This window comes from Stenella coeruleoalba (genome assembly GCF_951394435.1).
Source record: "Stenella coeruleoalba genome assembly, chromosome: 1".
In the NCBI taxonomy this organism is placed as follows: domain Eukaryota; kingdom Metazoa; phylum Chordata; class Mammalia; order Artiodactyla; family Delphinidae; genus Stenella; species Stenella coeruleoalba.
The window spans coordinates 180,642,483-180,669,703 of NC_137169.1; the positions used below are offsets into that span (position 1 = coordinate 180,642,483).

The following is a 27,221-nucleotide window of genomic DNA, read 5'->3' on the forward strand; positions in this document are numbered from 1 at the left end:
CTTTGCTATTATTTCCTTCATTTCTTTTTCATTTATTTCTGATCTGATCTTTATGATTTCTTTCCTTCTGCTAACTTTGAGGTTTTTTGGTTCTTCTTTCTCTAATTGCTTTAGGTGTAAGGTTAGGTTGTTTATTTGAGATGTTTCTTGTTTCTTAAGGTAGGATTGTATTGCTATGAACTTCCCTCTTAGAACTGCTTTTGCTGCATCCCATAGCTTTGGGGTCGTCGTGTTTTCATTGTCATTTCTTTATAGGTATTTTTTGATTTCCTCTTTGATTTCTTCAGTGATCTCTTGGTTATTAAGTAGCGTATTGTTTAGCCTCCATGTGTTTGTATGTTTTACAGGTTTTTTCCTGTAATTGATATCTAGTCTCATAGCATTGTGGTCAGAAAAGATACTGGATACAATTTCAATTTTCTTAAATTTACCTAGGCTTGATTTGTGACCCAAGGTATGATCTATCCTGGAGAATGTTCCATGAGCACTTGAGAAAAATGTGTATTCTGTTGTTTTGGATGGAATGTCCTATAAATATCAATTAAGTCCATCTTGTTTACTGTATCATTTAAAGCTTGTGTTTCCTTATTTATTTTCATTTTGGATGATCTTTCCATTGGTGAAAGTGGGGTGTTAAAGTCCCCTACTATGAATGTGTTACTGTCGATTTCCCCTTTTATGGCTGTTAGTATTTGCCTTATGTACTGACATGCTCCTATGTTGGGTGCATAAATATTTACAATTGTTATATCTTCTTCTTGGATTGATCCCTTGATCATTATGTAGTGTCCTTCAATGGCTCTTGTAATAGTCTTTGTTTTAAAGTCATATTGTCTGATATGAGAATTGCTACCCCAGCTTTCTTTTGATTTCCATTTGCATGGAATATCTTTTTCCATCCCCTCACTTTCAGTCTGTTTGTGTCTCTAGGTCTGAAGTGGGTCTCTTGTAGACAGCATATATACGGGTGTTGTTTTTGTATCCATTCAGCCAGTCTATGTCTTTTGGTTGAAACATTTAATCTATTTACATTCAAGGTAATTATCAATATGTATGTTTCTATTACCATTTTCTTAATTGTTTTCAGTTTATTATTGTAGGTCTTTTCCTTCTCTTGTGTTTCCTGCCTAGAGAAGTTCCTTTAGCATATGTTGTAAAGCTGGTTTGGTGGTGCTGAATTCTCTTAGCTTTTGCTTGTCTCTAAAGGTTTTAATTTCTCCGTCAAATCTGAATGAGATCCTTGCTGGGTAATCTTGGTTGTAGCTTTTTCCCTTTCATCACTTTAAAATGTCCTGCCACTCCCTTCTGTCTTGCAGGATTCCCTTGTATGTTATTTGTTGTTTTTCCCTTGTTGCTTTTAATATTTTTTCTTTGTATTTAATTTTTGATGGTTTGGTTAATATGTGTTTTGGCATATTTCTCCTTGGATTTATCCTGTATGGGACTCTCTGTGCTTCCGGACTTGACTAACTATTTCCTTTCCCATGTTAGGGAAGTTTTCAACTATAATCTCTTCAAATATTTTCTTAGTCCCTTTTTTTTTCTCTTCTTCTTTTGGGACCTCTATAATTCGAATGGTGGTGCATTTAATGTTGTCCCAGACGTCTCTGAGACTGTCCTCAATTCTTTTCATTCTTTTTTCTTTATTCTGCTCTGCAGTAGTCATTTCCACTATTTTATCGTCAAGGTCACTTATCCATTCTTCTTCCTCAGTTGTTCTGTTATTGATTCCTTCTAGAATATTTTAAATTTCATTTATTGTGTTGTTTATCTTTGTTTGTTTGCTCTTTAGTTCTTTTGGGTCCTTGTTAAACGTTTCTTGTATTTTCTCCATTCTATTTCCCAGATTTTGGATCATCTTTACTGTCATTATTCTGAATTCTTTTTCAGATAGACTGCCTATTTCCTCTTCATTTGTTTGGTTTGGTGGGTTTTTACCTTGCTCCTTCATCTGTTGTGTATTTCTCTGTCTTCTCATTTTGCTTAACTTACTGTGTTTGGGGTCTCCTTTTCACAGGCTGCAGGTTCATAATTCCTGTTGTTTTTGTTGTCTGCCCCCAATGACTAATGTTGGTTCAGTGGGTTGTGTAGGCTTCCTGGTAGAAGGAACTGGTGCCTGTGTTCTGGTGGATGAGGCTGGATCTTGTCTTTCTGGTGGGCAGGACCACTTCCAGTGGTGTGTTTTGGGATGTCTCTGAACTTATGATTTTAGGCAGCCTGTCTGCTAATGGGTGGGGTTGTGTTCCTGTCTTGCTATTTATTTGGCTTGGGGTGTCCTGCACTGTAGCTTGCTGGTCAATGAGTGGAGCTGGGTCTTGGCATTGAGATGGAGATCTTTGGGAGATTTTCACCATTTGATATTACGTGGAGCTGGGAGGTCTTTGGTGGACCAGTGTTTTGAACTCGGCTCTCCCACCTCAGAGGCACAGGCCTGACGCCTGGCTGGAGCACCAAGACCCTGTCATCCACAGGGAAAAACAGAAAACGAAAAAAAAAAAAAAATATATATATATATATATATATATATATATATATATATATATATCGTTGTTCCAAAAGTCCGCTGCCTCAATTTGGGATGATTCGTCGTCTAGTCATGTATTCCACAGATGCTGGGTACGTCAAGTTGATTGTGGAGCTTTAATCCGCTGCTTCTGAGGCTGCTGGGAGAGATTTCCCTTTCTCTTCTTTGTTCACACAGCTCACAGGGGCTCAGCTTTGGATTTGGCCCCGCCTCTGCGTGTAGGTCACCCGAGGGCACTTGTTACCGCTCAGACAGGATGGGGTTAAAGGAGCAGCTGATTCGGGGGCTCTGGCTCACTCAGACCGGGGGGAGGGAGAGGTACGGAATGCGAGGCGAGCCTGCGGCGGCAGAGGCCGGCATGACGTTGCACCAGCCTGAGGCGCGCCATGCGTTCTCCCGGGGAAGTTGTCCCTGGATCCCGGGACCCTGGCAGTGGCGGCTGCACAGGTCCTGGGAGGGGAGGTGTGGATAGTGACCTGTGCTCGCACACAGGCTTCGTGGTGGCAGCAGCAGCAGCCTTAGCGTCTCATGCCCGTCTCTGGGGTCCGCGCTTTTAGCCGCGGCTCGCGCCCGTCTCTGGAGCTCCTTTAAGCAGTGCTCTTAATCCCCTCTCCTCTCGCACCAGGAAACAAACAGGGAAGAAAAAGTTTCTCGCCTCTTTGGCAGCTCCAGACCTTTTCCTGGACACACTCGCAGCTAGCTGTGGTGCACTAGCCCCCTTCAGGCTGTGTTCACGCAGCCAACCCCAGTCCTCTCCCTGGGATCTAACCTCCAAAGCTGGAGCCTCAGATCCCAGCTCCCACCCGTCGCGGCGGGTGAGCAGACAAGCCTCTCGGGCTGGTGAGAGCTTGCAGGCACCGATCCTCCCTGCAGGACTCTCTCTGCTTTGCCCTCTGCACCCCTGTTGCTGCTCTCCCCTCCGTGGCTCTGAAGCTTCCCCCCTTCGCCACCCACAGTCTCCGCCGCCCGCGAAGGGGCTTCCTACTGTGTGGAAACTTTTCCTCCTTCACAGCTCCCTCCCACTGGTGCAGGACCCGTCCCCATTCTTTTGTCTCTGTTTTTTCTTTTTTCTTTTGCCCTACCCAGGTACGTGGGGAGTTTCTTGCCTTTTGGGAGGTCTGAGGTCTTCTGCCAGCTTTCAGTAGGTGTTCTGTAGGGATTGTTCCACATATAGATGTATTTCTTATGTATTTGTGGGGAGGAAGGTGATCTCCACATCTTACTCTTCTGCCATCTTGAAGCTCTAGCCCTCCCATCGTAACTTAAAGGGAAACTTCCACAATGTCTGGAGCCCTTGATGTCCTGCAGATGAAGGAGGAGGATGTCTTCAAATTCCTTGCAGCAGGAACCCACTTAGGTGGCAGCAACCTTGACTTCCAAATGGAATAGTACATGTACAAAAGGAAGAGAACCTAGGAGAAGCTTCTGTTGGCAGCTCGTCCCATTATTGCCATTGAAAACCCAGCTGATGTCAGTGTCATATCCTCCAGGAATACTGGCCAGCGAGCTGTGCTGAAGTTTACTGCTGCCACCGGAGCCACTCCTATTGTGAGCCACTTCACTCCTGGAACCTTCACTGACCAGATCCAGGCAGCCTTCCGGGAGCCAAGACTTCTGGTGGTTACTGATCCCAGAGCTGACCACCAGCCTCTCACAGAGGCCTCTTACGTTAACCTGCCTACTATTGCTTTGTGTAACGCAGACTCTCCTCTGTATTATGTGGACATTGCCATCCCATGCAACAAGAAGGGAGCCCAGTCAGTGGGTCTGATGTGGTGAATGCTCGCCGAGGATGTTCTGCACATGCGTGGCACCATCTCCCGTGAACAACCGTGGGAGGTCATGGCTGATCTCTGCTTCTACAGAGATCCTGAAGAGATTGAAAAGGAAGAGCAGGTGACAGCCAAGAAAGCTGTGACCAAGGAGGAATTTCAGAGTGAATGGTCTGCTCCAGATCCTGAGTTCACTGCTTCTCAACTGAGGTGGCAGACTGGTCCGAATGTGTGCAGGTGCCCTCTGTGCCTATTCAGCCGTTCCCCACTGAAGACTGGAGTGCTCAGCCTGACACTGAAGACTGGTCTGCAGCTCCCACTGCTCAGGCCACTGAATGGGTAGGAACAACCAGTGAATCATCTTAAGCTGTTCTTCCACACTCTTAAAATGGAAATAGGTTGACGGAAAACAAAAAGTTTAAAAAAAAAAAAGTCTACAAATAACAAATGCTGGAGAGGGTGCAGAGAAAAGGGAACCCTCCTACACTGTTGGTAGGAATGTAAGTTGGTGCAGCCACTGTGGAAAACAGTATGGAGGTTCCTCAGAAAACTAAAAATAGAATTACCAATATGATCAAGCAATCCCACTCCTAGGCAAATATCCAGACAAAACTATAATTCAAAAAGATACATGCACCGCTATTTCATAGCAGCACTATTCACAATAGACAAGACATGGAAACAACCTAAATGTCTGTCCACAGATGAATGGACAAAGAAGATGTGGTACATATATACAATGGAATACTACTCAGCCATAAAAATGAACGAAATAATGCCATTCACAGCAACATGGATGCAACCAGAGATTATCATACAAAGTGAAGTAAGTCAGAAAGAGAAAGATAAATACCATATGATACCATTTATAAGTGGAATCTAAAATATGACACAAGTGAACCTATCTACAAAACAGAAACAGACTCACGGACATAGAGAACAGACTGGTGGTTGCCAAGGGGGAGGGGGTTGGGATAGGGATGAAGTGGGAGGTTGGGGTTAGCAGATTAAGCTTTTATATATAGAACGGATAAACAAGGTCCTACTGTATAGCACAGGGAACTATATTCAATATCCTATGATAAACCATAATGGAAAAGAGTATTTTAAGAAAAGAATGTATATATATGTATAACTGAACCACTTTTCTGTACAGTAGTAATTAACACAACATTATAAACAACTGTACTTCAATAAAAAAAGAAAAGAAAAGAAAAAAGAAATGCAACTAGATGCACACCAAACATAAAAGAATGTTCTCAGCAGCAATGATGACCAAAAACTGGGAAAGATCCAAATGTCCATCAAAAGTAGAATGGATAGGGACTTCCCTGGCAGTCCAGTGGTTGACTCTGCGTTTCTAATGCAAGGGGCACGGGTTCAATCCCTGGTTGGGCAACTAAGATCCCACATGCTGCATGGCATGGCCAAAAAAATTAAAAATTAAAATAAAAAAAAGTAGAATGGATAAATCCTTATGTATTTATACAATGTAATACCATATGACAGTGATAATCAGGGAACTACAGTCACATGCAACAGCTATGAATGATTGTCATTGAGTGGAAGAAGCTACCACAAAAGAGTACATGTTGTAGAAATTCATTTATAAAAACTCTAAAAATTAGGAAAAATAATATTTGGTGATAGGATCCCAGTTCCCTTTGGGTATTGGAGGTCGGGGCTGGGAGAGGACATTACGGGGGATTCTTGAGTTCTGGTGATGCTTTACTTCTTCATCTGTGTAGTTACACCCATCTGTTCACTTTGAGAAAATTCATGGCAATAAACACTTAGAATTTTTTAAATAAATAAAATATCACTTCCAAGAAGGTGTCAACCCCATGATGAAGGTTAGCTCTTCTTGTTTTATACTTCTGTATATCGCATATGCTGTCTCTATATAATCTGTTTTATGACCCTCTTCACACTCATAGTCACTTGTTCAATATTTTTCTTAAGCTCTGTAAGGGCATAGAGTTTATGCCCCAACACCTAGCACAGTGCCCACAAAGGTAGATAGTTAATAAATATTTTTCGCATGATTAAATGAATCTCAATGACACCTTGCACTAAGGTGAATTTTGAATATGCCTGCTCACTCTTCTGAGTTGATCTCAAACTTTTCTGCTTGCTTGAAAGAGTACATTCCTCCACACTAGTCTCCTGAGAGCACAACCTTTTTTTTCTTCCTCCAAGTGTGATTTCCCTGTCATGTACATTCATGGCACCCATAAATATTAAAAGCATGACCAAATGTTCCGCAGTTGGAATATGTTGAGTGAATGACTCAGTGAGAAGTGTCCTTCTGTTGTGTGATTAAACAAGACACATAACATTACATGTTGTCAGAACAGGGTGAAGTCAACATAGTCTAGATTAATGTGGATGTTACTGGCTTGTCCATGGCCAGAATGGATGGGGAATCTGGCATTGTCCCTGGCCAATGGAAAAAAACTTAGACAAGTTCTGAAGCTAATATTTTTTGATCTTTCCATACCCTGAGCAGCATTTCTTCGCTACTGTGGATTGGGGAGAAGGTAGGATTATTCAGAACACATGGAGCACTTGGGGAAAGAGAACACGAAACACTTAAAACTCGACTCTGATAAACATTAAACTTGTGTCCTGCCAAGTTCAAATGCAGTTTTTCCAAGATACAAATTTCATGGATAAGTTCAGGGAACCAAAGGGACATTTGATCAGTTGGCAACTGAGCTGAAGCTGGTTCAGGATCCAAATTCTTTCCTCACATCTTCACATCCAACCCCTCCCCCCACTCCACTACTACTTGGGTATCCCATGGTGTCATATTTAGCCTTCAGATTCTTTCGCACAGGCTGTCTTTACAGGCCTTAATGAGGAGAGGAAAAAATGACAGAAAACAAAGAAACACATGAGCTGTTCTTTCACCTCTCCACCACCTGAATGGATCCAGTGTCCCTCCTCTTTATAAAATTCTGCCCCAAAATGGTGCTGCATCATACGTGTGCCAGCGAAAGTAGGCATGAGGGTGGGGGAGAGGAGAATTGGGGGTGGATGGTTCAGGTTATGGAGACAGTGTGTTCTTTCAAAAAGAGAAAGAGGGCTTCCCTGGTGGCGCAGTGGTTGAGAGTCCGCCTGCCGATGCGGGGGACGTGGGTTCGTGCCCCGGTCTGGGAGGATCCCACATGCTGCGGAGCGGCTGGGCCCGTGAGCGATGGCCGCTGAGCCTGCGCGTCCGGAGCCTGTGCTCTGCAACGCGAGAGGCCACAGCAGTGAGAGGCCCGCATACCGAAAAAAAAAAAAAAAAAGAGAAAGAAACCTGGGCTTCCCTGGTGGTGCAGTGGTTGAGTCTGCCTGCCGATGCAGGGGACACGGGTTCGTGCCCCGGTCCGGGAGGATCCCACGTGCCGCGGAGCGGCTGGGCCCGTGAGCGATGGCCGCTGAGCCTGCGTGTCTGGAGCCTGTGCTGTGCAACGGGAGAGACCACAACAGCGAGAGGCCCGCGTACCACCAAAAAAAAAAAAAGAGAAAGAAACCCTTTAAAAACAGGAAGAAGCCAGTCTGAAAGTCTGTAAAATGACATTCAACTGAAGTCCCTTTCTTTAAACATAAACAGATGTATAATGTCCAGAAGTCCTCAAATGGAATAATGCCTAAGTACCTAAAGGCAGAATGTGGCTGGATATCCAATAAGAAATTATGATTTAAAACATTGCATTGTCTAAAGAGCGATAGTAAAGATACTCAAATTCATTCTTTCATTCAACTAACATGCATTGAATATCTACACTGTGCCCAGAGACTGTGCGATGTGCCAGGGTATTCACATAGGTAAGAGGCCTGTACCCTGGAGGAGTTTACATTTTAGTGGAGGAGATAAGATAATAAAGAATTGTACTAACACTGTGAGCATAGATGGAAGGAAGGAAAGAAGGAAGAGGAAGACAGGTAAGGAGATGGTAGTATGGAAGAGAAACTGCCTAAATCTACCCGGGAAATTCTGGAATGACTTTAGTGGATGACACTAACATGAATAATTAATAGTGGCATTAGCAATAATTGTTATTGTTATTTTTATTGTTGTATCCTGGTGAATCTGGGGTGACATATAATGGTATGAATAATATGGGTCAAGTACATTAAAATAATCCCTTTTTTTTTTTTTTTTTTTTTGCGGTACGCGGGCCTCTCACTGTTGTGGCCTCTCCCGTTGCGGAGCACAGGCTCCGGACGCGTAGGCTCAGCGGCCATGGCTCACAGGCCTAGCCGCTCTGAGGCATGTGGGATCTTCCCGGACCAGGGCACGAACCCGTGTCTCCTGCATCGGCAGGCGGACTCTCAACCACTGCGCCACCAAGGAAGCCCCATCCCTTTTTAAGTTAGGAAGTTCATTGTATTACGTAAAAATATCTAAAACAGGCAGTGACATATTGTCAAAAATGATTTTCAGTGAATAGGAAGGTCACTGGACAACAGAATCCCTGACAAAATTACAAGAAAGTAAAGTTGTGCTGCTAATTGCTAATAATTAACCCTTGGTATTTTATAAGACAGTTTAAAAATAATAAAACATTAGAATTAGAAGAGACCTAGACAGACATCTAGCTTAATATTAGTATTCCTTTACTACACATATTTGTCTACCCTTCTATCTGCCCTATTAGCCTGTAAGCTCTTTGAGGGTAGGGCCTGTGTCTTATTTATTTTGTGTCATAGTACTAAACAAGAAACAAGAGCTCAATAACAGGGGCTTCCCTGGTGGCACAGTGGTTGAGAATCCACCTGCCAATGCAGGGGCACGGGTTCGATCCCTGGTCTGGAGAGATTCCACATGCCGTGGAGCAACTAAGCCCATGGACCACAACTACTGAGCCTGCACTCTAGAGCCCGAGTGCCACAACTACTGGGCCTGCATGCCACAACTACTGAAGCCCACATGCCTAGAGCCCGTACTCTGCAACAAGAGAAGTCACTGCAATGAGAAGCCCGCGCACCGCAGTGAAGAGTAGCCCCCGCTCGCAGCAACTAGAGAAAGTCTGCACACAGCAACGAAGACCCAACTCAGCCAAAAATAAATAAATTAATTTTTTTTAAAAAAAGAGCTCAATAATGTTTTCCAAAGGAAGAAACTAAGAGGATATTTATTCAACCCTTTTACTTCAAAAGAATGGAAACTGAGCCTCAGAGTTATGAAGGACTAAAAGGCAAAACAAAATTTTTTAATAGTAAAGACAAGCCTGGAACCCAGATCTCTTGACCCCAGGCCAGATTACTGTCCATCATATCATATTACCCACCTACAATCAATCACTAATCAGTGGAACATGTAGAGAAGAATGTTTTGGGGTCATAGTTTCTAAAGTTCTGTTATCTTCTTGTAGCGTTCCCCTACATCTTTCACCTCCTCCATGTAGATGCAAAAAAAAACAAAAAACAAAAAAACCCCAGAGAATATAAATTTGAAACCCCATTTTTAAAATGCTGCTAATCATTGAAACCCTAAGTGTCACCTCTGACATTGTCCCCAGACCCCATAGATCCCTAAGACAATTGGAAGTCTCACAAAGTATGTGAAACTAGCCCAGTTTCCCATGTTTTTTTTCACTTTCTACTGTAGGTCATTAGCAGGATTCTATTTTAGGACAGAAATGTTTTTACTACCCCTCAAATCATACCAAAGTAGGTAGTTTTCTACTGAATTGATTCTGCATAGCAAAAAGCACTGCTGGCTTATTTGTTCTTCCAAGCAGTAGAGGGCCTTTCTCTTAGCCTGATATGTTTTTTTATCCCTGTATACCTTGTACTGTGATGTTGAGGGTGGTGATGGTGATGATGGTTTTTATTTTCTATTTGTCTTTGGTTAACATTGATTGAGTTTTGCCTTAAGGATTTCAGGTTAAAAGTTAAGACAGTAGAGGAACTAACTTTTTGAGAGTTTCCATTCATAAATAAATAAAGCAAAAATTTAGGTAATGATCATGGTGCTGTCAGAATACCTTGACATACAGTCTTTCATCTAATCCACCCAGGGCAAGAGGTTTTTATTCTTATTTTACAAGTGAGAATACTAAGCCTCTGGTGATTACCCACACTCACGTAGCTAATGAACGGTGAAACTGAGACCCCAATCCAACACTTTGGACTCCAAATCTACTTGGAATTTTGCCCAGCACAAGACAGGGCAAAGGGTAATCAGCAAAATCCAGCAGGTGAAAATTAAATTTCCTTTATGAGGAAATTAAAGAACTAAAATCAAATAGATCAAATTAAACCAATTTTGTGTCAAGCTCCCAGAATTAAAACTGAATTCTTTTCACTCTCTATATAGGGCCACCGTATTGACCTTGGAAAACTATAAAGTTGGATTATTTTCATCATTTAGCAAGGAGGAAAAAGAAGCTGAAAACAATTAGGAAGGCCAAGCAAGTAGAAGGATGTTTTGACTCCAGTTGGTATAGAAATAGATTCAGAAAAAAATCAGAAGATGTGAGCCATTCCTTATGAGGCTCCAGTACTCATTTGTCAGGGTTAAATTTGATATTGTATCATAAGTGTGTATTACATAAGATTCTGAAAGCTCAGTGTTTCTAAGTGGTTGTTCCTTCTAGAATATCGTTCTGGCTGCAGAGGTGTACAGTCCTAAAAGCAGAAGGATACTTTATCAAGAAAGCAGAAACTGATTCACCATATTGAGTTTCTAAATTTTACAGAGTTTTCAACACCATTCTTTTTTAATTATGAGACATTGAGATAAATTTGAATCTTAAACTTATTTCACTGGTGTCAGCTGTTGATCCTTTTATGAGCAAACAATCTGATATCCTCACTCAATAGGGAGGCACTCTGACAGGGATCTTGTCCCAAGAAAACTTACTCTTTTTTTTTTTGACTCATTAGAGATCTCAATACATCTCCTAAGAGCATTACTTATTTTCCAGGGTCACACAGACCTTAAATATTCAATTACCCAGAAAAAAAAATCAGTGACTGGCATTAAAAACAACTGAATCTACAGATGGCTTAAATGAACATTCTGGGAATCACTAGAGCCACTCAGTATTCTCCAGGGAGCATTAATAATGTAATTCCTAACTGCTGTAACTTAATTCATTACATACTACTGAGCACCAGGTATATGCAAAGTACTACACTCAGTGTAATAGAGAGAAAACAGTGGTTGTCGTTCACAAGGAGTTCACTGTGTAACAAGAGACAGTAGATATGCTTATAAGAGACTATAAAACAAGTACCATAAGAAATGCCACAGGACTCCGATAGTCAATTTCTGCTCCTATTTGCTAACCTCAGATTACTTCCAGCAAAGCTGATGTTCATTTCTGCTATACTAAGAGCATCAAGAATCTTCTGACCGGGTCAGATTCTACCTCAGAGTCAAGGTTTTGTTCTTTGAATCTGTTTTCGCTCCTGCTTTGGTCTTCCTTCTTGTCCCTGACCCTTTCCCAGCTCTTCCTCTATCTCTACCTGCTAAGACTTTAGGCTATTGGTCCTGTATTGCTCTATACTGAGGGTTCTGTGCTCTCTTGATTTCTGTTCCTCTGCCCAGGTTTATTCCACTGCCAGGTTGTGACAACATGTCTGTGACACTGTCAGACTGCTCATCTGAATTCTGCCTCTTGAACCTTGACCCTTAGATGATCTGGTCTACTCTTAGGACTATGTCTGCCTATGTCTTTTCAACCCACACCTAATTCCTGTTCCCTACCAAACTCTTTGACACTGTAGGTACATTGATAGGATCTTAGAGATAAAGAATAAAATCACTGAGTAATACATCTAATCAAATTGTTTGAACAAAGATAATGAAAATTATTTCTGTCAGTTAAATGACTGACTTAGAAGAACCTTTTGAAAAGAGGATTCATGCTGTGAACTGACCCATGTAAAAGACCAAAATCACCAAATTAAATACCCTAACAAGAAAAATGTGTGTTATGTAGAAGTAGCTACTTTCTGAGAATTTTTTTTTTTTTTTTTCGGTATGCGGGCCTCTCACTGTTGTGGCCTCTCCCGTTGAGGAGCACAGCCTCCGGATGCGCAGGCTCGGCGGCCAAGGCTCACGGGCCCAGCCGCTCCGGATCCTCCCGGACCGGGGCACGAACCCATGTCCCCTGCATCAGCAGGTGGACTCTCAACCACTGCGCCACCAGGGAAGCCCTACTTTCTGAGCATTTTATCTCAAGGTCCCCAATATAGCATAAAATCATGTATCTAAGAGCTAGAAAGAACTTTAGAGGTTGTCTAGTTAAACCTTGTACTCGTTAAAAAAAAAAAAACCTTCTGTAGATAACCCTCTTAGGAAGGTCTTCAACCTCATTTATCCAACCCACACTTACTGATCATCCACTATGGGCCAATCTCCTGCTACAGCAGAAGATATAAAAATGAAACAAAGATCTAGGCCTCAAGAAGCTTCCAACCAGGCCAGGGATAAACAAGAAACAAATAATTGTAATACTGTGTGATGACTATTATGATAGAAACAAGTTCAGGATTCTGTGGGAACTCACAGGAGTAAAGAATGGAACCTCACTGAGATCAGCATAATTAAAAGTATGAAGGGAGATTAGAACTGACTTTCCAGTACTGGAGACTCTTGGGATGAGCTGGAATCAGCCAAGTCCCAGGAGGTAAACAGGTATACAAGACTGAGATGAGAGCATACACAAGAGCAAGAAGGCATAAGGAAGGAAAAGCAGGAGTGGTAAGCAACAGCTAGATAATAAAAGGCCATGTTTATTCCAACAAGAAGATTGGATGGTACCTTGAAGACAGTGGGGAACCAATGAAGGACGATGAGTGGGAGAATACATGAAAAGATTTGCATTTTAGAAAAAAATGACTTTAGCAGTAATGTAAAGGATGGACTAAAGGAGTATGAGACTGAAGTGGTAGAAAAACTAAGCTAATGCATCTAACATAGAAAAGTATGGCAGGACTGTGTGAGCTCAATCCCAGGGCCAAAACAAAATCCTGAAAAATAGATAGGAAAAGGAAGTAGTAGCACCTGGGTAGTGTAGGAAAAAAACAGGATGAGTCATAACCTCTGATCAGAACCCAGTTAACTTCACACCTTCCCTTAAGTCCATACAAGTGCCCAGGAATACAGAAACTATATCATTCATGGTACCAAGGTATCTTTCTTCAAGTCTTTGGTACAGATGTGCCCAACATTGTATAAATATTTCCATCCCTCTCCAATTCCCTTATACATGCCTGCCAGACCATTGCTGGTCAATCTTACCTCCCATGCTTACAAGAGAATGTGAAATTTTATAGTGGGTGGGAATATCAATCTTGCATTGGGTCCCATGTTTCTACTTTTGTCATGGAACTGGAGTTTACTGAGTGAAGAGACAATTACAGTAATCCAGATTAGAAATGACGAGGGCCTAAACCAAAGCAGGTTAGGTGTGACAAAGATAGAGAACAGATTAGGGTGGCCTTTTAAAGAAAGAATTGGTAAGACCATGGATGACAGAGACGGGAGAAGAAGGCTGACTTTGTAAGTGTCTCTGTACTGGTTACCTGCCTAATACCTCCCCTGAATGGAGACAGTGGTAACAGGAAGGCTGTCTAGACATTGAATTACTGTGAAGAGAAAGAGAAAGTGCTTCCTCCTGAGGGTTGTAGATTCTCTGTTGGTTTTTGATTAGGTGTAACACTGATAATCTTTCACTGAAGATGGCTTAATTCAGGCTCATCTACACTTCAGAAAAGGAAACGTAGATATCTTCATACAGTTGTTTTTAGCCTTGTGATTCTGTCTTTGGGCTTTACACCCTATGTTAAAACATTCACATTATGTACTGACAGCATTTGATCCTGTAGAACTGGTTTACAGACATTCTAATTGTTGAATTTCTTGTTATATGCATGTATAATGCACTCATTATTACCCTTTGCTTTTTGTTGTATGCTGAATTCAAGGATTTCATATTAGGGGAGTAAATACATTTTAAAAAAATCTCCAACCAACTGATTTCCTTCCAGCCTTCAATATTATCTGGGCACAAGGTGAACCTAATGCTTTCTATCCAAAAATCTGTTACAAAGGAGCTATCCTGGATGGGCCTCTCTAGGCCTCTCCAGGCAGACTGTGATGGAAAATTCTGTGCTGGGTTTCAGAGGTCACACAAAGAAATGCATATGTGTCAACCCTGGAAAAGTATCATCTGCATTCCAGCAGCAAACTGTTTTGAAAATGTCATCCCTCAGAGAGTTCACGCCAGAGCCAATTAAAGTCATGGTAATAAAGAGTGGAAAGATGACACAAGTGGCCAGAAAAAAATCATAAAGCGATAGAACTGAAAGACTTATTAGACATGATCTAGTCTAACTCCTTCATTTTTGATTGTGGAAACTGAGACTAAAAGAGCTAAAAAGCAATGAGTTTGTGGCACTAACAAGACTCCAGATCTCCTGAATCCAGGTCCAGTTTCTTCCTATCACACATTATCACTTCATGGGATCCCAAAGTTGTATGTAGCAATGCATTCTGGCTGAGATTCAGATATGCTAGCATGTGGAACTAGGCGCCCTCCTGTCCAGAGGTCATCTATGTGCACCAGGCTATTAAGGGTAACTGTCACGGAATGTTTGTGGACACTTAGATAAGAATCTAGCTGCATCCTTTTACTGGTATGGGCCTAGGACCCCCATGGGAAAGAACTTGAACTGTGTTCATAATTGAGGTCTAGACAAATACAGACATATCTGATAGATTGGGGAGGTCCCAAGGGAAGCTATGCTCCAAACAGCAACAAGCAGGCCACTGAAGGAAAAGTTACCATAAGTAGGGAGGAGTCTCAGGAGGGAGAGACTTAGTATCAGGGCCTGAGTGTAGAAAAGGGAACTGTTATTCTGGGTACAATATGAGGCTATTCTTAAAACACTCTCCATCTAACCCTAACCAGCCCCCTGGGATGTCTATATATCCAAGGCAGAAGAGAAGTGCATGAAAACAAATATACAAAAAAATCAATCACTCAAAGGCGTCTGCGTTTCTGACAAGAAAATGACCTCCACAGAGGGCTGGATGATGAAAATAAAAGCTTTTACCACTAGGGAAAGACCCCCATAAAGGAGAAAGACACAAGAAGGGGAACAGGTTTCCTCACAAGCGAAAGATTCAGAGAACAAATATGGGCAAAGATGGAGATAAGCTTCAATCAGACAGCAGTGAAAAGAACAGACATATCGAGGGAAGTAGAGGTTGAGAACAGGTTATCAACAGGGTCTAGCATAGCTAGCATGGCAGAGCCAAGCCAGTAGCATCAAGGTGACTAGTGGCACAGCCATAGGCAGTGATGAGACATGCCCAAAAGTACAGGGGCTAAGAGAGGTGCAGCAGCAGGACCCTGTGAATATCCGCAGCAAGGTTGACCTGTGCAGGCAGCAATATATTTTAACCAAGTCATAGCCTAGATCAGGGAAGCACAGTAACTGGAATAGATGAACTACTGAATTGTAGGCTCTTTTCTCACTGCCATATTCTGTACACTTAGCACTTGCTTGATACCTAAATTAAGACAGCAAGTATTCACATTGCAGTTTGGGTTCTCTAGGATGAAGAAGACTTCTGAGACAGCAAGTCATATGCAGGACCTTTGCTGTGGAGTCCTCTTGGGACTGTACCTATGGGAACAGATGGAAGCAACACTGAACAGATAGAAAAATTGGTTTGTGGTGGGTCACAACAAAATCCTCAGCTGATCCTGGGACTTCCCTGGTGGTCCAGTGGTTAAGACTCCATGCTCCCAATGCAGGGGGCATGGCTTCAATCCCTGGTCAGGGAACTAAGATCCCACATGCCAGCATAGTGTGACATAAATAAATAAATAAATAAATAAATAAGCTTTAAAAAAAATCCTCAGTTGATCCCATGGGGAGATTTGGAACTGGGATGGCTCTACAGAGTGATCTCAAATTGGGGCAAATCGTGGGCCTTTATACCTCTGTATCAACCATGTGGGTTGCCTCCAGGAAGGAAGCATCACCTTGGGTGAGGAGACATTCATCAGAGGACAGTCTCTGGTGAGGGACTCCACTACAAGCCATAAGTTTCCAACTCTCAACAACTTGAGGAATGAGTGTTTCAGTCCTCAAGGAAGGACCTGGGCAGCATACCACACATGCACCACAATTTGTTTACGTAAATGAAGGGCACAGCCTAAATTACATGAGAGACCACACCATCTTTCTGAGGATTCCTAAAGCCATAGGAAATATGAGATCCAACCATTTGATAGATGGGTATTATTGATCACCAGATCTAAGGACAAATTGTTCAAATAATATCAGCCAGATTCTGTAAATGAATGGGGACTTAAAGCATCCAGGCTCCATTAAGACTCTGAAAGGTTAACAGAGTCATTTAGTCCAACCTTCTACCTCTAGAGACTAGATGTCTGAGTACCAAGAGAGCCCAACTGCTAGTTTCCTTACATCACTCAATGAAAAAAAAATATGTATGGATTCATGGGCCTACTACTCAGAACATGGGCCTGCTCTCCACCTCAGAACTCTGTCTGATAATGGAACTTTTAACCAAACAGAGATCCAAATATCAGCTTCTTAATGGCCTGGAAAGCATTCAGTGATCCTCAAAGCAGGTGTTCTAATAACTGTGCTGGAGAATACAGTTTATACCAGATGCTAAATGGGGCCCCTATTTTCCATCTTCAATATATACCTTGGCGCCTACACATTTGTGCCATGGGGTCCCACAGAGCAGACCCTGGAGACCCACACCCATCTGGATAAAGAGCCTGCATGTCTGACTCATACAGTCCTCACCAGCCTCTTTAAAAAAGCTTTATATGATGACCTGCCCATAGCAAAGCATGGCCTCAAAAATACCCCAGACTCTAACAAAACAGACCAGTCTCTCCCATGAGGAGAAGTGAGCAAGTTGAGAGAAAGGGGATAGAAGCATTGGTAGAAATGTCCCTCTTTGTGCTAACATGGGTCGTAGAATGAGAGGCATGAACATTCTTCCCCAAATCCCAGGACAGTTTCTTGTCAAGGCTCTTTTTGATCATCTCCAGGATAAGAAGTGCGCTGTTCAATAGGAAACCTATTCTGTTACTGAAACCCCTATTGTTAGAAAGTTCTTCACTGTTCTGAGTTGAAAACTGATCCCATTTAATTTCTACTCCTCACTTGTGCTAATTCTGCCCTCTACAACAACCAGAACTATCTGTGTTCCCTATACTATTGATACATGGCAGACAATCAAACAGACTCTGATTCTCCTTCCCATATGCTTCCTAAGCACATTAGACAAAACTCCACAACAATGTTTATCCAATTATGTTGCTAATATGTGTGATCCTAAAAAATGTAGCTTTCCAGACCTCACCCCTTAGGCTGATTCAGTAGATCTGATGTGAAGCCTAGTATGCTACACTGTTTGACAGATACCCAGGTTGTCCAATGATCCTGCTTTTAGAAACACAGCGTTAGACTATGCGGTTCTTAAGGGCAGAGATCTTATCTTATTTACCTCTGTATCCCTGGCACTTAGTATAGGGTTCTGAATAAAACTTTATTGAATGAATGATAAATTGAACATTAAAAAAATGAACAATTTTAAAGATAGCTATCATTAACAAATTATCTGTAAGTCTTTTCCTTTTCAGAATAAATATATCTAGTTTTCTTCACAACAGATTCTTCATAATCCTGTCACTCTCCTCTAAAGCGCTACAGTTGTCAATATTTTTGTTAGAATGTGGTGCTACTGTTGGTGGGAATGTAAATTGATACAGCCACTATAGAGAACAGGATGGAGGTTTCTTAAAAAACTAAAAATAGAACTACCATATGACCCAGCAATCCCACTACTGGGCATATACCCTGAGAAAACCATAATTCAAAAAGACAGATGCACCCCAATGTTCACTGCAGCACTATTTACAATAGCCAGGACATGGAAGCAACCTAAGTGTCCATCGACAGATGAATCGATAAAGAAGATGTGGCACATACATACAATGGAATATTACTCAGCCATAAAAAGAAACGAAATTGAGTTATTTGTAGTGAGGTGGATGGACCTAGAGTGTGTCATACAGAGTGAAGTAAGTCTGAAAGAGAAAAACAAGTACCGTATGCTAACACATATATATAGAATCTTAAAAAAAAAAATGGTTCTGAAGAACCTAGGAGCAGAACAGGAATAAAGATGCGGACGCAGAGAATGGACTTGAGGACACGGGGAGGGGGAAGGGTAAACTGGGACAAAGTGAGAGAGTGGCATGGACATATATACACTACCAAATGTAAAATAGATAGCTAGTGGGAAGCAGCTGAATAGCACAGGGAGATCAGCTCGGTGCTTTGTGACCACCTAGAGGGGTGGGATAGGGAGGGTGGGAGGGAGGTTCAAAAGGGAGGGGATATGGAGATATATGTATACGTATAGCTGATTCACTTTGTGATACAGCAGAAACTACCACACCATTGTAAAGCAATTATACTCCAATAAAGATGTTAAATAAAATAAAATAAAATAAAATGTGGTGCTGAAGTTCAGTTCGTCTTCCACACGTGGTCTGTGCAGGGAATAACCCCCTCCCTTGATCAGAACACAAGAATGCTTCTAAGACAGCGTGAGATTGCAGTACATTCTTTTGGCAGCCAAATGACACTGTTGGCCTACATTGCACTTACATTCAGCTAAATCTACAAACCACCCCATCTTGAATAGAAGCAGTTGATTTTTTTTAATTAATCGTAGTATTTTTCTCCTACTTCTACTAAAGTTCATCTTATTACTTTCAGCTCATTGTTCCAGTCTGTCAAAAGCCTTTTGAATCTTGATTCTATCATCCAGTGTATTAGCTATGCCTCCCAGCTTTGTCATCTGAAAATTTAGTAAGAGGCTTTCTGTGCCTTCGTCTCCAATTCAATTATTAAAATATTAAAAGTGACAGTGACAGAGCCAGAAACCTGAAGTATACCATTATAGATTTCTTTTCAAATGACACAAATCTCTTAAACATTTTTGGAGTGTGGCTATTGCACCAACTATAAACCCACCTAACTATGCTTCATTCAGTCCTTACTTCTTCTTGTCTACAAAGATATCATGAGAAGAACCTGATGTTCTACAAAGAACTCAGACTAGGAAACTTGAGTTTATTCCAAGCTCTATCTGCCATAAACTTACTGTGTGACATTAGGCAATATAGTCATTCTTTCTGGTCTTCCTTTTTCACTTACAAATGAGTAATTTGAACTAAGTGATCTCTGAGATCCCTACCAGCTCTCCAATTCCACAATTCCTGGTATCTTGGTGAAATATGATACTCTCAACACAAGTAAACCCTCAGAAAGTAAAAGAAGTTGCTTTGGTATGACTTGCTGCTAGTGCATTTCTACTGGTTCCCAGTGAAAATAGCATACTTTTCTAAGTTCCTAAAGCTATTTGTTTGCAGTCCTATCTCCTCTCAATGGCAAATGGAAGCCAAGAGACTCTGATATTGGGCTGAGGTTCAAGAATTCCGGGGGCTGGCATGGGGTTAGGGCACCACTTACCTGCCAAGTCTTGAACATGGGCATGGACAGAACCAGCGTAGAAAATTGTGTGAGTCAACTTCAAAGTCTCCCATTTGTAATTTCTGATGTTTATCTTTTCCATTATAAAAGTTAAAATGTTTGCCTCCCTGAAGTGATTGGCAGTATTCTGCTTTGACTTTCTTTTTTTTTTCTCAAAGATCATTAGTAGCAGCTATATGCATACTTTTCCAGGTTCATGATTTACTTCCTCTTGGTCTAAAGATTTGAGTATATTTAAAGCAGTCAGATGCCCTTTTGCTTTCACTCATTCATCTCAGTCTTTAATTCTTTATTCTATCTTTCAATTTGTTAATTGTTTTCTTTAAAAGAGAAGGAGGAAAATAAGAGTTAGGCAGGTCTGCATTATCCTCAACAAATGTTAACATTACCTCACCTACTTTTAAATAATGGAACAATCTTTTAATATATTTCTTGCTCCCAAATTCCATTTTTTTCAATCTTCATTTTACCCTTTTTTTTTAGTCCTTTGGGATATGATGATCTTCCGTTTGGTGACTTGAAAATGTGCATGAGAAAAAGACTGGACCTTTGTAGACTCCAAGCCGAAAAGCAGAGCCATTAGGCAGAAAGGAGGACTCTAAGTTAGAGCATTAAGACCAAGCAGCTGTTTGAGAAGGACATTTCCGAGTGCTCAGAGAAGCACCCAGGAGACTAAACCACACAGAGGCTCTGAGCCTCAGATGGCAGACCAATAAAGAAATGTGGCTACCAGGAATTAAATCCACTTGTTCTCACAGAATAATAGGCATTTTAAAAGCAATTTAGTCCTTTCTTCTGAAAAACAACCAGATTCATGTTTCATTTCACCTTTGCTCTGAGACTTTTTTTAATTTATAAGGACAAATAAAATCAAATTATGTGTTGTTTATTTAACAAAGTTGTCAACATAAAATAAAAACCACAGGATGGTACAATCTAGTGTTATATCCCTGACTCTGTATTACTCATATCTAAAGAAGGTCTACACAGAGTCTAGTCTACTTTCAACAAGCTCCATTAATAATCTATTGTAACTGTGCACAAAACAGCATAATTTCCAAGAGAAGTTCATTTTCTAAAGAGTTAGTCTAACCCCTTTTAAAGTTATTTTAGTAATGAACTGTCACAAAGATGTTAACTATGTATAGCATAAAATTTGGATTTGGTAACCAAAAGATTAGCTAGCAAGGAAACTATAAGAAGACACCAAAACTTAGAAAGATTTTCATTGTTTTTTCTTACTATCTTCTTCCTCTTGAAGCAGCATAATTGCAGTCATCTAAGGGAAATTCTAGGTGGTATATTTTCCGATTCTGATCCCGGATGCCAGAGATTAGAGAGTTTCAGCCTGATACCAGATTTTTTTACTTATAAAGTGACTCTAAATTATTTTTATGGACCACATAGTTGTACAGAAAGTGGAGAGCTATACTATTTTATTCAAAGACCTCTAGATTTCAAATCTTTCCCTCAACTCAAGAGGAACAGTATAGTTAGTTTATACTGATTTTTCTTACACTGATACCAAGGTGGGATAGAGGACTTTGTTAATTAATTAATCAAAACACATATGTTATACAAGAAACCTATAAAAGCAATTATACAAATAAAGGCCCAAGTTCATCATCTTTAGTAATAACCATAAAAAAACTGGACTTCAAATAACTGATGTTCTTACAGAGTAGAAGAATTACTGTCTGACAAGAGGGATTTCCTTCTTCCAGACAACTATTTTAGACAACTGTGTTCAGTTTTCGTGACCCCAAAAAAGATGTGTCACTAACCTAGGAATAGAGGGGAACTTCCTCAACTTGATAAAGAATACCTGCAAAAAACTTACAGCTAACATCATACTTAATGGTGAGAAACTTGAAGTTTTCCCACTAAGGTCAGGAACAAAGCAAGGATGTCCCCTTTCACCAGTGCCTTTCAACATCATACTGGAGCCCTGGCTAATGCAATAAGATGAAGAAAAAAAATAAAAGGAACACATAAGGGAAGAAGAAAGAAAACTATCTTTGTTCACAGATGATATAAACATCTATGTAAAATATCCAAAAGAATCAGCAAAAAAAAAAAAAAAACCCTCCTGGAACTAATAAATTATTATAACCAGATTGCACTAAATGACGAGGAGGATGTAGAGCAACAACAAGAACTCTCATACATTGCTGGGAGGAATGCTAAGTGGTACAGCCACTTTGGAAGACAGCTTGGTCATTTGGTTGTTTTTTTATAAAACTGAAAATCTCTTATCATACAATCCAGCAATCACACTCCTTGATATTTATCCAAAAGAATTGAAAACTCATGTCCACAAAAAAAAAAAAAAAAAAAAAAAAAAACCTGTACACAGATGTTTATAGCACTTTATTCATAACTGCCAAAACTTGGAAGCAATCAAGTTGTCCTTTGGTAGGTGAATGGATAAATAAACTGTGGTACATCCACACAAGACGTTATTTAGTACTAAAAAAGAAATGGACTATCAAGCCATGAAAAGACATGGAAGAAATAGAAATGTATATTACTGAGAGAAGTCAATCTGAAAAGGCTACATACTATAGGACTCTAACTTTATGACATTCTGGAAAAGGTGCAACTATGGAGACCATAAAGAGATTAGTGGTTGCCAGGCATTAAGGGGAAGAAAGGGATGAATAAGTGGAGCACAAAGGATTTTTAAGGCAATGAAACTATTCTGTATCACTGTAATGGTGGCTACATCATTATAAATTAGTCCAAATCCATATAATGTATAACACCAAGGATGAACTCTAATGTAAACCATGGACTTTAGGTGATAAAGAGGTGTCAACATAGGTTCATCAGTTGTAACAAATGTGTCACTCTGGTGGGGGATGTTGATAAAAGGGGAGGCTATGTGTATGTGGGGACAGGGTGTATATGGGAAATGTCTGTATCTGTTCAACTTCTCTGTGAACTCAAAACTACCCTAAAAAATAAAGTCTATTTTAAAAATAAGTAAATAAATAAAATTATATATATATATATATATATATATATATATATATATATATATATGTTTTTTAACTTCCACATTCTAAACTATGGAACTTGTGAATATAAATTTATTTGGGAAAAGGATCTTTGCAAATATAATTAAGTTAATGATCTCAAGCAGAGATCATCCTAGATTATCCAGATGGGCCCTAAATCCAATGACAGGCGTCCTTATAAGAGACAGAAGAGGAGAAGACACAGACACAGAGGAAAAGGCCGAGAGAGAGGCAGAGACTGGAGTTATGCAGCCACAAGCCAAGGAACGTCTGGAGTCATCAGAAACTGGAAGAGGCAAGGAATGATTCTTCCCTAGAGCTTCAGAAGGGGCACAACCCTCCCAACATCTGGATTTCAGACATCTAGCCTGCATAAATGTAAGGGAATAAATTTCTGTTTTTTTAAACCACTAAGTTTGTGATAATTTTTTGCAGTAGCCACATGACGATAATATACCAATCTAGCAGAATAATTTGGATTCGGCACGTTTCAAAGACTCAAGTCTTCCTTTCCTTTCTACCCGGGACAATCCCCTCTCTCCATCATCAAAGCCAGCAGTCAAGTCTTTCTTATATCACATCGCTCTAAAACTTTGCCTCCAGCAACATTTTCTTCTCTGGCTCTTCTACCTCCTTCTTTCACTTATAAGTACCTTTATGATTACACTGGGCCCACCCAGATAATAAAGTATAACCAACCTCCCTATCTCAGGATCCTTAACTTCATTACATCTGTAAAGCACCTTTTACCAAGTAAGGTAACAGATTCACAGGTTCCAGGGATTAGGATGGAGATACCTTGAGGGGAGGTGAATATTATTCTGCCTAATGCACGTAGCTAAAAATGTGCCCATGGATAAATTCACCACAAAACTAGATGACAGGAATTACCACAAGCCACAAAATAAAAAATAAGAGAGAGAGAGAGAGAGAGAGAATCAGCAACAACTACAAGGCCTGCATGGCATCAGTATCTACACAGAGGAAAATAGCAGGGTGTCTTGAGCTCCTGAGAATATGAGAACTCCAAAATCCCCAATAGACACTCACTGGAAAGGGCAATGGGCCAATTTAAGGTCAGTAGCTGAACTGGGAGAGGTTCAATGCTCAGGGTGAGTACAGGAGTACACGGTAAATTATGAAGAATGTAGATCAGTCTAAGCTATGTGAAATCTTGAAATTAACAAACTAAATACTTATCCAGGACAAATCCCAATAGTAAGGAGAAATTCCTAAGTCTATTCAAATACAGCATGACAGAGAAACAGTAGCAAAAGGGGAACGGGGGTAGGGGAAAACAATCTCAGAAAGTATAAGTCTATTTATCACTTTGTGAAAACAACAGAAGATGAAGCTCTTGAATCATGAAATTTGAAAAGTTATCTTGGCCCATTCCACTATCTTCAGGAAACACAGAAAATTTCATTTTGCTTAAAATGAGACCCAAACAAGGATCATGACCAAAACCCATTTTTAAAAAGAAATAAAGAGGAGAATAACATCCTTTTAAACAACAAAAGCACTCCAAAAGGTTATGTGTACAAAACAGATAAAAACTGTAACCTAATATTTCAAAATGAGCTAAAAATCAATTAAGAAACTGAAGGAAGTGTTGAAAGAACACATACATCATAACTAGAATCCTTAGAAAAGAGAATACAGAACTCTGAAAAGAATATAAATAAAATAATATATAATCTCAGTAATTATGACTAAATTAGAAGGGACAAATGAATAGATAAATAAAATAGATAATGCATTAAGATAAACATAAAATTTAAAGAATGAAATTTTTAAACTAAAATATGAAGAGTTTAGAATCTCCAATACCAGCCTAGATGGAATAAGAGGCCAAATTTACCATCTCATATGAACAAGTAAAAAAAAAAGGCAAAATATATAAAACAATGGTTATCAAGACATCAGACATCTAGCAGTGAAGGGCACCAATCTCTGAAAAAGAGGGAACAAATAGTAGCCCTACTATTGTCCCAGTGTACTGCCCAAAGACAGTATCCAGGCCACAGGGCATGTGGGGAACACTCAAGAATATCTCAGAGTCCTCATGGATTTGGGTAGAGGTGGAAATCTAGGGAGGTCAAGGCAGCCGGAGTTCACAGGGCAGAATACTAGACAGGAGAGGGGGGAGAGAGAGAGAGAGAGAGAGAGAGAGAGAGATCTGTAAAGGGTCCTCCTTGAGTTTTCATATGAATACTAATCAATCCATTCATATAAGAAAACTACGCAGGCAGGGAAAGAGACACCTAAAAGCATTAGACGAAACAGTTCTTGGGGCTCTTGGAGTTTCTCTTCCCACCTGTCAGAGTGCAGAATTTAACACAGGGCATTGTGTAGAGTACTCAAAAGAGTTTTGCCACAGTATCAGGGAAAAACTAACCCTATGCTAAATGCTGCTCTGTCTCACCAAAAACAAAAGCAAATAAACAAAAAAACTTAAAATTAGGCATAAACGATGAAACTGTTTCCAAGAAGTTAAATGGTGTCACCGAACAAGAGGCAATAGTATTTATAATAGTTCAAAAATATCCAGTACCCAACAAGGTAAAATTTACAATGCCTGCCATCCAATCAAAATTACCAGCCATCAAAAGAAAGAAGAAGGTCTGACCCATAGTGAGAGAAAAATTCAAGCAAATTGACCCAGCAATGACACAAATAGAATTAGTAAATAAAGATATTAAGAGCATTATTATCCAGTGGTGTACTGAAGTCAGGTCATACTGGCTCAGGAGACCCCATTTTTCAATTATTCTCAATTACTGGGAATTACCATTGTTTAAAATTATATAGACATAACAGTTAAATAATTTATATTTAAAGCAAAGGTAACAAATACAAAAACTCATCACTTGCTAATTATTTTGCTACATTTTAGTATGATCTATGCTTCTGAGGTTAAGGTTATTGTATTTGTATGTTATGAACAGATACTATCAAACAGTGTGCTCCTATTGTGCATCTGTTCTCAACTCTACATTCAGTGATGACACATTGGTAGCTTGAAATTAGCCAGCGTGGGATAATATAAAGCATAGAAATTTTCAGATGTGACAAATCAAGGCTGTGTTATTTTTTTTGGCCAAAAAGCCAAATATTTTCCAGCACAACATAAATTATAACTGTATTCCCTATGTTCAAGAAGCTAGAAGAAATATGGAACATATTAACATCATGAAAAATCATATTAACATAAATATGGAACATAGAGACACAGAAGATGTAAAGAGAGATAGATGATAGATAGATAGATAGATAGATAGACAGATAGATAGAATACTGGATAAATATAAGAGTAGGTTAGACTTTGAAGAAGAAAAGATTAGTGATCTGGAAAACAAAGCAATAGAAACAATCCAAAATAGAATGCATAGAGAAAAATATTTTTTTTAATTAATAAATAAATAAATACATCATCAGTGAGCTCTAGGACAATTTCAAGTGACCTATATGTGTATGGAATATATGTGTGATTCAAGTCCCAAAGTGGCATTAAGGGAAGAAATAATTTTTTTAATAGTGGCCAAAAGATTGTCCACATTTGATATAAACTGAAACTCACAGGTCAGAGAACCTCAAAGAACCCCCAAGAACATAAAACATTAAGAAAACTACAGCAAGGGACATCATGATCAATTGCTTAAACTAGCAGTAAAGATGAAATATTAAAAGTGGTCAAAGAAAATTGGCACATTATATACAGAGGAAGAGGGTCTTTTCAGAAACAATGCAAATCATAACAATGGAGCAATATAACTGAGAGAAGAAACCTTTCAACCTAGAATTCTATAACGGGTAAAAATATCTTTTGAAAGAAGAGTTGAGAGACTTTGGGAGTGACATCAGTAAAATGATGGCATAGGAATTTCTAGTTCTCCTTCCCAAAAGAAAACATCAGTTTGAACAACTATCCACATGTGAAAATACCTTCACAAGAGCTAAGGATTCCAGGATTACAGCACCTGGATGAAGCACAGAAATAAGAAAAGATGCATTGAGGAGAGTAGGAAAGATAGATTCACATTACCCCCATCATCCCTTTCCCAGGCAGCCCAGTGCAGCAGAGAGGCACCATCCCCATGGGAGAAAGAGAGTGAAGTAAACACCCAACTTCACGATGGATGCCAGAGCCAGCCTGTCCCAGCACCAGGCCCACTCCTGCAGCCCTAGATGACTCCCATGAACACCAGTCCCCAGCCCACTCCAGTGCCAGGCTGGCCCCTGACTCCAGAAAGGGTCCCACAGACCCTGATCCCCAACCCACCATAGCACGCCAGCCCTGCAGCCTCAGCCTCCAGGCCAAACCCCAGGTTACAGGCT

General features: G+C 40.2%; 1 protein-coding gene and 1 pseudogene across 3 annotated transcripts in view; one reads left to right on the top strand and one right to left on the bottom strand.

Moving 5' to 3' along the window:
- PAPPA2 (pappalysin 2) overlaps positions 1 to 27,221 on the bottom strand; it is a 472,610-nt gene that overhangs the window by 417,429 nt on the left and 27,960 nt on the right. The gene's annotated exons all lie outside the window — the stretch shown is intronic.
- On the top strand, positions 3,742 to 4,916 carry LOC307197142 (small ribosomal subunit protein uS2-like; annotated as a pseudogene). Its single transcript has one exon. The product of its transcript is annotated as a small ribosomal subunit protein uS2-like (transcript).